This window comes from Schistocerca piceifrons, chromosome 5, assembly GCF_021461385.2.
Source record: "Schistocerca piceifrons isolate TAMUIC-IGC-003096 chromosome 5, iqSchPice1.1, whole genome shotgun sequence".
NCBI classification, from domain to species: domain Eukaryota; kingdom Metazoa; phylum Arthropoda; class Insecta; order Orthoptera; family Acrididae; genus Schistocerca; species Schistocerca piceifrons.
Window position 1 is genome coordinate 161,900,075 of NC_060142.1, and position 13,894 is coordinate 161,913,968.

Genomic DNA, 13,894 nt, shown 5'->3' on the forward strand with positions numbered 1-13,894 from the left:
TAACGGGTGTGCCATACACAATACTCTTCGGTGTCAGATCTGGTGACCATGCTGGCCATGGAACTGGTCCATCTCTACCAATTCATCCATTAGGATATACGACGTCTAGTTGATTCCACACATTGGCACAAAGTGTGCTGGAGCTCCGTTGTGTTGTAGCCACATGTCCATCCGAGCATTTGGTGGCACTGCATCCAATAGGTTGGGCAAATCATCACTGATAAATGAGAGGTAGATCGGTCCTGTTAGTTTGTTTGGCAGTAGGTATGGCCCAATGATATGGTCACCAATTATCCCGGCCCAGACATTAATACCAACCCTGCATAGCGGATTTTCGTCCCCCCAAACATGCATGTTGTGCACGTTTAATGTGCCGTCTCTAATTCACGTGCATTCATCCGCGAATAGCACCGAGCTCGGGAATTGTGGCTGTATTATACATTGTCGTAAATACCACTGCGCAGACTATACCCACCCTCCTCCTGTAATGCTTGGACTTCCTGCACATGATATGGATGGAACCGGTGATCATGGACAACACACCACATAGCACTTTTATCCGTGTGCAGCGCGTGTGCAGCGCATGTGTCACCTGCCGAGTGCTGGTGGCTGTGTCATGTGTCATCTTCGAAAATTGTCAGTACGTCCTCCACAATCTGTAGTGTTACAGCCCAGCGTAAACAACCTGCATCACGTATCGGCACCTACCGAAGGACAAACAGTAGACTAGGAATAGTATTCGCAAGCACCAAGCACGAACTGCTACTACTTTACTTTACAATGGACACACACACCGAGCAGAAAATGCCTACGTGCAACTTTCCGGCTTCCCTGAGGCGTTTCTTGATGGCCGCGAGCGTGAAATGACTTGTGGCACGTCTGTTTACAAAACGTTTCGCATACAGCCTTGCAGCAGCTCTCCCACTGCAGTCGGCTTTGTCGTATGCACCCATCATGTCGGCCATTTCCGAAGCTGTGTACTGGTGCATGTCGCACTGCTGTCAACAACGTTACTGCACTGGCGGCCAACACAAGGTCCACAGTAGGATGCACACAAAGGTTGTTTGAAAGACTGTAGCGCATGTGCAGGAATGTTTTTAGACTCAGGTCGTGCGTCCGCAGTACACATATGACTAACAGGTTGCATACCTTCCCTAGTCAGACACCAAAATGAATCAGAACGAAATGTCACAACCGTTCGCTCTCAGAGTTCGACGTTCTCCAGCGCCCAAGCCTTGCGTTTCCGGATGTGGGCTCCTTCTTGAAAACCGATCCGTTTGTCTTAGCGCGAAACATACTAAGCGCTGTCGGTGTTTCTTGGGACACTCTAGATATATTTCATTAATTTATAGAAAACACGACGACACAATCTTGACGCATAATCTACATCTATATCTCCGTGATTACTATGCTATTCACAATAAAGCGCCTGGCAGAGGGTTCAATGAACCACCTTCATGCTGTCTCTCTACCGTTCCACTCTCGAACAGCACGCAGGAAAAACTAGAACTTAAATTTTTCTGTGTGAGCCCTGATTTCTCTTATTTTATCGTGATGATCATTTCTCCCGATGTAGGTGGGTGCCAACAGAATGTTTTCGCAATCGGACGAGAAAAAAAAATGGCTCTGAGGACTATGGAACTTAACTTCTGAGGTCATCAGTCCCCTAGAACTTAGAACTACTTAAAAGTAACTAACATAAGGACATCACACATATCCATGCCCGAGGCAGGATTCGAACCTGCGACCGTCGCGGTCGCGCGGCTCCAGACTGTAGCGCCTAGAACCGCTCAGCCCCTCTGGCCGGCTCGGAGGAGAAAACTGGTGATTGAAATTTCATGAGAAGATCCCGTCGCAACGAAAGGCGCCTTTGTTTTAATGGTTGCCACTCCAGTTCACGTATCATGTCTGTGACACTATCTCCCTTATTTCGCGATAATACAAAACGAGCTGCCCTTCTTTGCACTTTTTCGATGTCATCCGCCAGTCCCACCTGATGCGGATCCCACATCTCACAGCAATATTCCAGAATAGGGCGGAAAAGCGTGGTGTAGACCTGTTACACCTTCTAAGTGTTCCGCCAAGGAATCGGAGCCTTTGGTTTGCTCTACCCACAATATTACCTATGTGATCGTTTCAATTTAGGTTATTTGCAATTGTATTCCCTAAGTATTTAGTTGAATTTACAGCCTTCAGATTTGTGTGACTTATCGCGTAATCAAAATTTAGCTGATTTCTTTTATTCAAAAATGGTTCAAATGGCTCTGAGCACTATGGGACTTAACTTCTTAGGTCATCACTCCCCTAGACTTAGAACTACTTAAACCTAACTAACCTAAGGACATCACACACATCCATGCCCGAGGCAGGATTCGAACCTGCGACCGTAGCAGTCCCACGGTTCCGGACTGTAGCGCCTAGAACCGCACGGCTTTCTTTTATTACTCATGTAACTTCACACTTTTCCTTATTCAGGGTCAATTGCCACTTTTCGCACCTTGCAAGTCGTTTTCATCATCTGATGACTTTACAAGACGGTAAATGACAGCATCAACTGCAAACAATCTAAGACGACTACCCAGATTGTCTCCTATGTCGTTAATATAGGTCAGGAACAAAAGAGGGCCTATAACACTTCCTTGGGGAACGCCGGATATTAAATCTGTTTTACTCGATGACTTTCCGTCTATTACCACGAGCTGTGACCTTTCTGACAGAAAATCACGAATCCAGTCGCACAACTGAGGCGATACTCCGTAGGCTCACAGTTTGGTTAGAAGACGCTTGTGAGGAACGGTGTCGAAAGCCTTCTGGAAATCTAAAAATATGGAATCAATGTGAAATCCACTGTCGATAGCACTTATTACTTCATTAGGATAAAGAGCTAGTTGTGTTTCACAAGAACGATATTTTCTGAAACCGTGCTGACTATGTGTCAATAAATCGTTTCCTTCGAGGTACTTCGTAACGCCGGAAATGCATATCCTCCTATTTCCATCTATTGTACTATAAATTTTTTCCTTGCTTTGTTACCTGAATATATTACATTTCTGTGCCTTTATATACTATAATTGTTTTACTATTTGTATATGTATATTTATTTATGCATCTATGTCGATGTATAATTGGTTTGTTTTGTAAATATTATTTGTATTTTACGCTGGGTCTTGCCTAGGGAAAACTATGCTGTCGAACGAACACTTCGATAGGTCGTGTGGAGAACCAAAGTGTTTAGGATCTTTGGTAGTGTGAACTAGGCCGCGTGGAGCGCGGGCAGAGCAGAGTCTGTCTGGAGGAGGGCAGTGGAGCAGGTGTGTTGTGTGACGCTCCCGCGAGTTGCCGCGCTTTCGGGGTTTGGCAGCATGTAATTGCGCTCGACTTGCTATGATAGTTTCTGACACGGTGTCGCGGACGGGAAGCATTAGCTGGCGCACATCAAGAGCCCGTTTCGCCTGGTGACCGTGTCGAGAAGAAGGCGCACCAACATCCAGCTTCTGCAACAGCGACGGCCAACAATGAGTGACTGTCGCCACCTCCTCGATCGACGGCTTCAAACCTTCAATCAACCAACAAGGAAGACTGGAAGCACGTAAAGTTTTAGAACTGTATGGCAGACCTCAGCTTTTCAAACTGTTCCATTTTCGTAACTATAATTACAGCAACTTAGCATGAACTTTTGTTGATCATTGTCCCATTTGCATTACCAAGCAGGGTCCCTTCCTTTTCCGGAATGAACACGAGTGTCGTTGAAATTCAAACGCCAGCATTAAAGTAATATTATTCCATTTCACTGCTTTAATTTCAAAGTTCAGTTATAGTATTCATAGCTGGCTACAATATTTAGATTACACAAGCACAAATTAAGAGTGCGAGTTTTGTTACCGTATTTTAGCTTACCTGTGACTGCAGCTCAGTTTGGTACGGACTAAATTTTACTACTGTTAATTGTTCAGAATCATTTAAATCAAGTTCAAAGTTAAATCTCTTATTTCTAAATTGCGTAGATGCAAGTAGCTTTTGAAATGATTGTTGAGGTAGCCCAAGACTAACGGTATTTTACTGAATTTCGATGTGCTTCAGAAACAAAGCTCACTATTAATTTCAGTCACTAAATTAACTTTCAATTTTCCGGTTTTATTAATTCTTTTGCTAAATTAAGTCAGAGTGTAGCGAAATTTATTACTTCTGACAAACTTTCAGTTATCACACTACACGTGTCAACCTTCAGTTGCCACGCTTCTAGTGCTAATTATATGTGTAATAGCCTTTCTTTTTCAGTTACTATAGTAAATGTCCATAGGATTGGCGACCGTAATTTCCCCCAGATCTCAAATATCTAATTACCGCTAGTTGATTGTTAACGTAACGGCCGCACATTTACTTTCTTTATTAACTTTACCCCTTTTCAAAATTAATTTCCACCAGATTCATTTGCATTTTTCCTTTCATTTAGATGTAACCCTTTCCTCCCTCTTTACCGACAGATTAACTTCGATGACGGTTGCTTTTCCCAAATTTCCATTAGGTACACGCGGTTTAATTATTCACTGTCATTAAGGTCGATAAGTGAGGAGGAGGTTACAACTTCATAATGTTCGAATACAGTATATGTTCCAAAATCCTACTGCAAATCGATGTTAGTGATAAAGGCCTGTAATTCAGCGGATTACTCCTACTTCCCTTTTTGTGTATTGGTGTGACTTGATCAATTTCCCAGTCTTTAGGTACGAATCTTTCTGTGAGCGAGTGGTTGTATATAATTGCTAAATATGGAGCTATTTTATCAGCATACTCTGAGAGGAACCTGACTGGTATACAATCTGGACCGGAAGCCTTGCCTTTATTAAGTGATTTAAGCTGCTTCCTTACTCCGAGGATATCTACTTCTATGTTTCTCATCAGTCTGGGTATTCCTTGAAAATACTCACTGACACTGGTCGTTAAGAAATTACAATAACCACTTATGTTAGCAGGTAAGAAACACCGTTGACAGAACTGCAGCTTTATAATGTTCACTTTTGTGTCTGAAGATAACAAAGAATAAATGGTTCAAATGGCTCTGAGCACTATGGGACTTAACATCTGACGTCATTAGTCCCCTAGAACTTAGAACTACTTAAACCTAACTAACCTAAGGACATCACACACATCCATGCCCGAGGCAGGATTCGAACCTGCGATCGTAGCGGTCGCACGGTTCCTGACTGACACGCCTAGAACCGCTCGGCCACATCGGCCGGCAAAGAATAAATAACATATAACTCAATGTGAAAGTTCTGAAGTACGCATAACAACATACTGGTCACCTCACATGCAACAGATCTAATCATGGCCAACTACTTTGCTTACGTCACAATCAGGATGGCTTCCAGTGTCCGGGCCTGTATATTTAGTCAGACCACACGACTTTGTTACTTCACGTCTGTCCGGTAGACGCTATCTGTTATATTGCGTGTGTTACATTTGAAACTAGATGCATGCCTTCTTGTGCCACACCACGCTCCACATTACTTGCTACGTCACTCCGGAGGGCGCCCTACCACACATAACATTGAGAGACTGAAGAGCTCAGGGGACGTTCAGCGAGCGTTTCGCAGCACGAAAATGTCCGCATTATCGGAAACTGTTGCGTGAACAGCTGCTTCATCCTCTTCGTCCCAGTAAAGTACAAGCCTTGCGACCAAATGATCAGCCATTTCGAGTTTGTCCGCTCCTTTCTGCAACAGACTAACGAAGACCCTATTTCTAAAGTTGTTCCGTTTACGGATGAGACTCAATTTACTCCGGCAGTCGCATACAGTTGCCGTAACTCGCTTGTATGGGCGGATGCCGACCCACATACAACGGTTGGGTTAGGTCATCAGAGACAATTTGCAGTAAACATGTCGACCAGCATCGTGGGCGACTACTTGATTGCGGTAGGCCCTACACGCTGCCTCCTCGACGCACACTGTTCTTACAAGAGCACCTGCCGACGTTATTGGAGGATATAGCCGTACGTATCAGAGGAAGGTGCACTCTGCAGAGCCAATACAAGCAGCATTATCTTTGGCAATCAGCGTATCAACCGGGGATGACCTATACATACATCTGCTATAAAATCCCCGTACCTTCCTCCATTACACTTCATTTTCTGGAATACATGATAAGCGAAGTGTATTCTACCCCTGTGGACTCAGAAGAGCAATTAGTTTCAAGAATTAGTTGGTTGGTTGGTTGATTTTGAGGAAGCCGTGTAATTCACGACGCGCGAATTAGCGGACTTTATTCATCCGGTATTTCAAAATGAGAGCTTAGTGACTTGCAAAGAATTTTACAAATATTTTCAAACCTTTACTGCGTGAGCCGTGGCGGCTTGCATGACCGCGCGCACGACCTTACTTGCGCCATCTGTGCGCGCGTTCCATCGTAGTATCATCCTTCTTTGACTGTGTGTTTCCCTCTGGGGCTGTGTAGTGGCGAGTGGTGTGTCGGAACTGGACGGATATGCCTGAGTACGTGGCGTCCTGGCCAGTGCAGCGAGTTGAAACCGTTGAAATGAGCCAAACGCTCATTGGCCGGTAGGCCTCTTGCGGAGCAGGTCCGGCCGCCTTGGCGCAGGTCTTATTACATTCGACGCCCCATTGGGCGACCTGCGCGCCGGATGGGGATGAAGTGATGATGAAGACAGCACAACACCCAGTCCCTGAGCGGAGAAAATCCCCGACCCAGCCGGGAATCGAACCCGGGCCCGTAGGACGGCAATCCGTCACGTTGACCACTCAGCTATCGGGGCGGACAGTTGAAACCGTTGACCGTTGGGCTACGGGGGTCCGCGTTTTCCTGCAGCGTTGACCGTTGCCATCAGCAAGTTTAGCGCGCACGGAGCGGTTCTCGTCGCTTGCAACCTGGTTACCATGTGCATAGTCAACTGTGGTGTGCTAAATACGCCGAGGGTACTGAACAACTTGTTAGCAACTACGAGCAGGAGGGCAATATTATCCGGTATCTATTTGGAATCCTGAAGTTATTGGCCTCATATATGAAGACTGTTTAGTAAGCACTGTACTTAAAGACTGTTAATTGTGCCCGATGTGAGCTGGCCAGGAATCCAGTTTCTTTATGCCTTTCGGTGACTCCTGGCGCCTGTTTGTGTCTCGATCTGGAGGCTTCTGTATGCGCCAGGCTATTAGTTTGCAATGTTAATCTTGTACTTGAAATCATGATTATTTATTACTGAGTATTTGATACTACTCATTGTAACTTTGTTGTAGACCTCATGGTCCTTCCTGGGGCGAGTTCTTGGATCTGACCTGTAACTAAAGTGCGCTTAGCCTAAAGGTACGCACGTGTGAGTTGTATATATACAGGGTGGTCCATTAATAGTGACCGGGCCAAATATCTCACGAAATAAGCATCAAACGAAAAAACTACAAAGAACGAAACTCGTCAAGCTTGAAGGGGGAAACCAGATGCTATGGTTGGCCCGCTAGATGGCGCTGTCATAGTTCAAACGGATATCAACTGCGTTTTTTAAAATATGAATCCCCATTTTTATTACATATTCGTGTAGTACGTAAAGAAATATGAAAGTTTTAGTTGGACCACTTTTTTCGCTTTGTGATAGATGGCGCTGTAATAGTCACAAACGTATAAGTACGTGGTATCACGTAACATTCCGCCAGTGCGGACGATATTTGCTTCGTAATACATTACCCGTGTTAAAATGGACTGTTTACCAATGGCGGAAAAGGTCGATATCGTGTTGATGTATGGCTATTTTCATCAAAATGCCCAACGAGAGTTTGCTATGTATGCTGCTCGGTTTCCTGGACAATATCATCCAAGTGTCCGGACCGTTCGCCGGATACCTACGTTATTTAAGGAAACAGGAAGTGTTCAGCCACATGTGAAACGTCAACCACGACCCGCAACAAATGATGATGCCCAAGTAGGTGTTTTAGCTGCTGTCGCGGTTAATCCACACATGAGTAGCAGACAAATTGCGCGAGAATCGGGAACCTCGAGAAAGGTCGGTGTTGAGAATGCTACATCAACATCGATTGCACCTGTACCATATTTCTATGCACCAGGAATTGCATGGCGACGACTCTGCACGTCGTGTACAGTTCTGCCACTGGGCACAAGAGAAATTACGGGACGATGACAGATTTTTTGCACGCGATCTACACTCCTGGAAATGGAAAAAAGAACAGATTGACACCGGTGTGTCAGACCCACCATACTTGCTCCGGACACTGCGAGAGGGCTGTACAAGCAATGATCACAGGCACGGCACAGCGGACACACCAAGAACCGCGGTGTTGGCCGTCGAATGGCGCTAGCTGCGCAGCATTTGTGCACCGCCGCCGTCAGTGTCAGCCAGTTTGCCGTAGCATACGGAGCTCCATCGCAGTCTTTAACACTGGTAGCATGCCGCGACAGCGTGGACGTGAACCGTATGTGCAGTTGACGGACTTTGAGCGAGGGCGTATAGTGGGCATGCGGGAGGCCGGGTGGACGTACCGCCGAATTGCTCAACACGTGGGGCGTGAGGTCTCCACAGTACATCGATGTTGTCGCCAGTGGTCGGCGGAAGGTGCACGTGCCCGTCGACCTGGGACCGGACCGCAGCGACGCACGGATGCACGCCAAGACCGTAGGATCCTACGCAGTGCCGTAGGGGACCGCACCGCCACTTCCCAGCAAATTAGGGACACTGTTGCTCCTGGGGTATCGGTGAGGACCATTCGCAACCGTCTCCATGAAGCTGGGCTACGGTCCCGCACACCGTTAGGCCGTCTTCCGCTCACGCCCCAACATCGTGCAGCCCGCCTCCAGTGGTGTCGCGACAGGCGTGAATGGAGGGACGAATGGAGACGTGTCGTCTTCAGCGATGAGAGTCGCTTCTGCCTTGGTGCCAATGATGGTCGTATGCGTGTTTGGCGCCGTGCAGGTGAGCGCCACAATCAGGACTGCATACGACCGAGGCACACAGGGCCAACACCCGGCATCATGGTGTGGGGAGCGATCTCCTACACTGGCCGTACACCACTGGTGATCGTCGAGGGGACACTGAATAGTGCACGGTACATCCAAACCGTCATCGAACCCATCGTTCTACCATTCCTAGACCGGCAAGGGAACTGGCTGTTCCAACAGGACAATGCACGTCCGCATGTATCCCGTGCCACCCAACGTGCTCTAGAAGGTGTAAGTCAACTACCCTGGCCAGCAAGATCTCCGGATCTGTCCCCCATTGAGCATGTTTGGGACTGGATGAAGCGTCGTCTCACGCGGTCTGCACGTCCAGCACGAACGCTGGTCCAACTGAGGCGCCAGATGGAAATGGCATGGCAAGCCGTTCCACAGGACTACATCCAGCATCTGTACGATCGTCTCCATGGGAGAATAGCAGCCTGCATTGCTGCGAAAGGTGGATATACACTGTACTAGTGCCGACACTGTGCATGCTCTGTTGCCTGTGTCTATGTGCCTGTGGTTCTGTCAGTGTGATCATGTGATGTATCTGACCCCAGGAATGTGTCAATAAAGTTTCCCCTTCCTGGGACAATGAATTCACGGTGTTCTTATTTCAATTTCCAGGAGTGTATTTAGCGACGAAGCGTCATTCACCAGCAGCGGTAACGTAAACCGGCATAATATGCGGGACGGAAAATCCACGATGGCTGCGACAAGTGGAACATCAGCGACCTTGGCGGGTTAATGTCTGGTGCGGCATTATGGGAGGAAGGATAATTGGCCCCCATTTTATCGATGGCAATCTAAATGGTGCAATGTATGCCGATTTGCTAAGTAATATTCTACCGATGTTACTACAAGATGTTTCACTGCATGACAGAATGGCGATGTACTTCCAACATGATGGATGTCCGGCACATAGCTCGCGTGCGGTTGAAGCGATATTGAACGGCATATTACATGTCAGGTGGATTGGTCGTCGAAGCACCGTACCATGGCCCGCACGTTCACCGGATCTGACGTCCCCGGATTTCTTTCTGTGGGGAAAGTTGAAGGATATTTGCTATCGTGGTCCACCGACAACGCCTGACAACATGCGTCAGCGCATTGTCAATGCATGTGCCAACATTACGGAAGGCGAACTACTACCACAGCAACCCAGGAGATGTTTTGCTGCAACACGATAAGGTTCTGCTCCACACAAGTCTGAGGACTGCTGAACACATCGCAAAAAAGGGTTGGACAGTATTACCCCATCCACCCTGCTGCCCTGACCTGATCACCTCGGACTTCCACTTGTTTGGGCCTTTAAAGGATGCCATTCGTGGAAGACGTTTTGAGGACGATGAGGATGTGATTCTCACAGTGAAGCACTGCCTCCGCCACCAGGACAAGGATTGCTACCGACAGGGCATACACGCCCTTGTTTCGCGCTGGAGGAAGGCCATAGAACGGGATGGAGATTACGTTGGAAAATAGGGTGTGTAGTTAAAACACAATTATTTCGTGTGTGTAATTCTCAGTATGTTCAATAAAGAATTGTCGAATAAAAAAATGCGGTGCATTATTTTCTCGGCAACACTCGTACATGAATTTCTTGTACGTCTATGCTGTTTGTGAAAACTGTTAGTTCATTTACACTTCTGAGCCGTTTCTGTTTACTATATCTGTACCCATATTTGCTTGTAAGGGACTGATGACCTCAGTAGTTTGGTCCCATAAGACATTACCACATATTTCCAAAAAAATTGCTTGTAACGCCATAAGATAAATAAATAAATCTCTGTCTTCCTCACAGAGCTTAAATTTAGCGATCTTGCTCTCACTTCATGTCCCAAGAAGCCGCCCTTGTGCAAAAAATCCCAAAACGCGACTATGAGTCACGCGTTGCCAAATCCGCATCTCCCTCGCTGACTACAGTTAAATAATATATGCAATAAATATCTCACTGGGTCTCAGTTTTACGCGTCCAGGTACATGATCACGGTTCAAAATATTTCTATCACAACAATGTTAGACCTCCTTCCCTCCCTCTCCCTCCCACCTCTCCCCCCCCCCCTCTCTCTCCTCCGCCCCCTCTCTAAAACTCCATGGAGTCGCCAATCAATAAAAAATGTAATGACAACGAATGACTGTAGCATCAGTTCCTAAGGAAGAATTATTATGGTTACCTGACATGATCATTAGGTGCTGTAGGTGATCTATAATATTGTATAGTAGTCTTCTGTTAAAAACCAATTTATTTATCGAGATCGCTAAGTTAACACAATTAATGGATTACAAGTTTCGACACTTTGTATTGCACCTTAAGATTCATAAAACCAGGCAGTAATAGTTACATCATAATACCCTTACACAACTCTGTCACATGAGTACTATACAACATGCACAAGAAAGTCGAGATATTACAATGACATGCCATTTATGCTATCGTAAAGTATGGCACGTCGTTGTAAGGCCTCGACTTTTTATGCATATTTTATAGTCCTCATGTGATAGAATAATGTAAGCATTGTATGATGTAACTACCACTGCCCGATTTTATGGATCTGAGTACGGCAATATATATTGCCGTAACCGGTAAAACTAGTCACCCAGTAATTGTGTTAACATACAGATCTTGAGCGAATAAATTGGTTTCCACAGGAAGACTACAGTACAAAACAAGTATTAACGTGACTCTTCTGTTATTTTGTCAGTTGGTGATACCGAACTCAGGGCTACAACAGGAAGAAATGGACTCCAAAAGGCGATGTTCATTAAAGGCCACGCTACGGCAGGTGTAGTCACGAATTGCTGAAGGGAAGCAGAAAGAGGCACAGGTGTCGTTCTAACAATTCGTTACTATGCGCAGCGCTTTAGGTTTCGTATTGCCAGACAGCGCGATCCACATCAAAATCGGCGTAACGCGGACGGTAAAAGCTGACGGCAGCGGCAGGTGATCGGGTTCCCCTGTGCGACTCGCCGTATTTTGTGTCGATCACTGCGTATGGCCCCGCCCGTGGCAAACAGCCGCCACGCTCTGTGCGCCATTACGTCCGCGACTGTAAACAGTAACACGACTCTGCTGTGTTACTGGGGCACGATACCTGCCATCATGGAGCGGTAGCGTCGGATTATGGGCAGAGTTGTAAAACTATTGTAAGCTACCGCAGATATCGTAAGTGCAGACCTAGTAGCTTTGGTCAGTTAAAGTTGTACCCACATGACGTGGATGTTATGTGTATTGCACACGTATCAGGCGTTAGCTCAGACAGATCGCTTTCTTTATGTGTGTGATCCCTGTCGTATAAGATTTTAAGAATGAAAACACTGTTCAAGTAGGCTATATTCTTTTTATTATCAAAGCAATTGGCCAATTTCAGCCATGGGTCATTTCCAAGCATATATCTTAAGCTTGCAGCTTTATTTCACATTGTAATACATGGCTGGTACATTTGGACAGGCCATTATCGTACTTCTGTGCGTACTTCCCCTATGAACCAGTAGCAATAAGCCATCCAGGAACTGGGTGAGGGTATGAAAATGTCCGAATATTGTTGATTTGTAATGTGAAACAGAGCGTTATTATTGTCAAAATAAAGAAAACACCACAGATGTATCATATAGCGCTAGGAAACTCAACTTCCTCAAAGAAAAGAGGAAAAACCGCAAAACAAAAATACATCAAATATCGCTTCAATACTTCGTCTAAATTATATAAAACTTGTTTCTGTTATTCATGAACACATTCCGCGTTTAGGAAACTATCGCCTTTGACCATGATGAAGAACCTTCTATTGACTACAAAATAACAACTATATACACATATAGGGTGATAATAATTAAAGTTAAACCTTCAAAACACTGTAGAAGTAACACCACTGGTCAGAATGAAGTCAAATTGCAACGGAATATTATCGGAGAAAGGGGGAAAACGTATGGCAGAAGAAAAAAACAATAGTGTGAAAATTGATCAATAGATGGCGCTGTATGTGTCAGAATGCGTAAATGAAAACAAGTCATGCGCAAGACCCATTGAAGTTGGTGTAAACACGTCGGGAACACCGCTTTTCCTCCTCCGCGTCTGCAACGTTTGCCATGACTGTCTCAATGCAAGATCGCGTGCTGCTTGTAAATCTGTATTACAAAAACGATGACTGAGCACACGTCGCTCTGCAGAAGTTCCGGACACTGAGGGATTTGAAAAAGAGACGTTGGTCTGATGATTGCCGTGGGTCTGGCGAAAATGATTCGGAAATTCCAAAAGACGGGTTATTTTCGTGTGAACCTGGTAGAGGGAGGAAACGAATTGATTCGACGTCAGTGGATGGTTCAAATGGCTCTGAGCACTATGGGACTTAACATCGGAGGTCAACAGTCCCCTAGAACTTAGAACTACTTAAACCTAACTAACCTACGGACATCACACACATCCATGCCCGAGGCAGGATTCGAACCTGCGACCGTAGCGGTCGCGCGGTTCCAGACTGAAGCGCTTAGAACCGCTCGGCCACACCGGCCGGCAACGTCAGTGGAAGCAGTGGCCACAGCAATGCAGGAGGAGACGAGTGGCGGTGTGCAAACGTGTAGTGTACGGAGAATTGCCCGAACATTGGACATACACGTAAGCACGGTGCGTAAAGTCCTACTAAACATCCTTCTGTGCTATCGATTCAAAATTACCCATGTGCACGAGTTGCTTCCTGTTGACCTCCCAGCTAGAGAGAACTTTGCTTCAGAATTCTTTGATCGCATGGAAGTGGACAGACGGAGCCCTTCCATCTGACAGGATATGTCAATACACAGAATTGTCGAATATGGGCAACGGAAAATCCACATGCAAATCAACCAGTACCACTTCATCATGAAAAGGTCACTGTGTGGTGCGGGTTTACGGCATCATTTATCATAACGGCCATATTTTTTCGAAGAGACAGACGCTTCCGGTCCT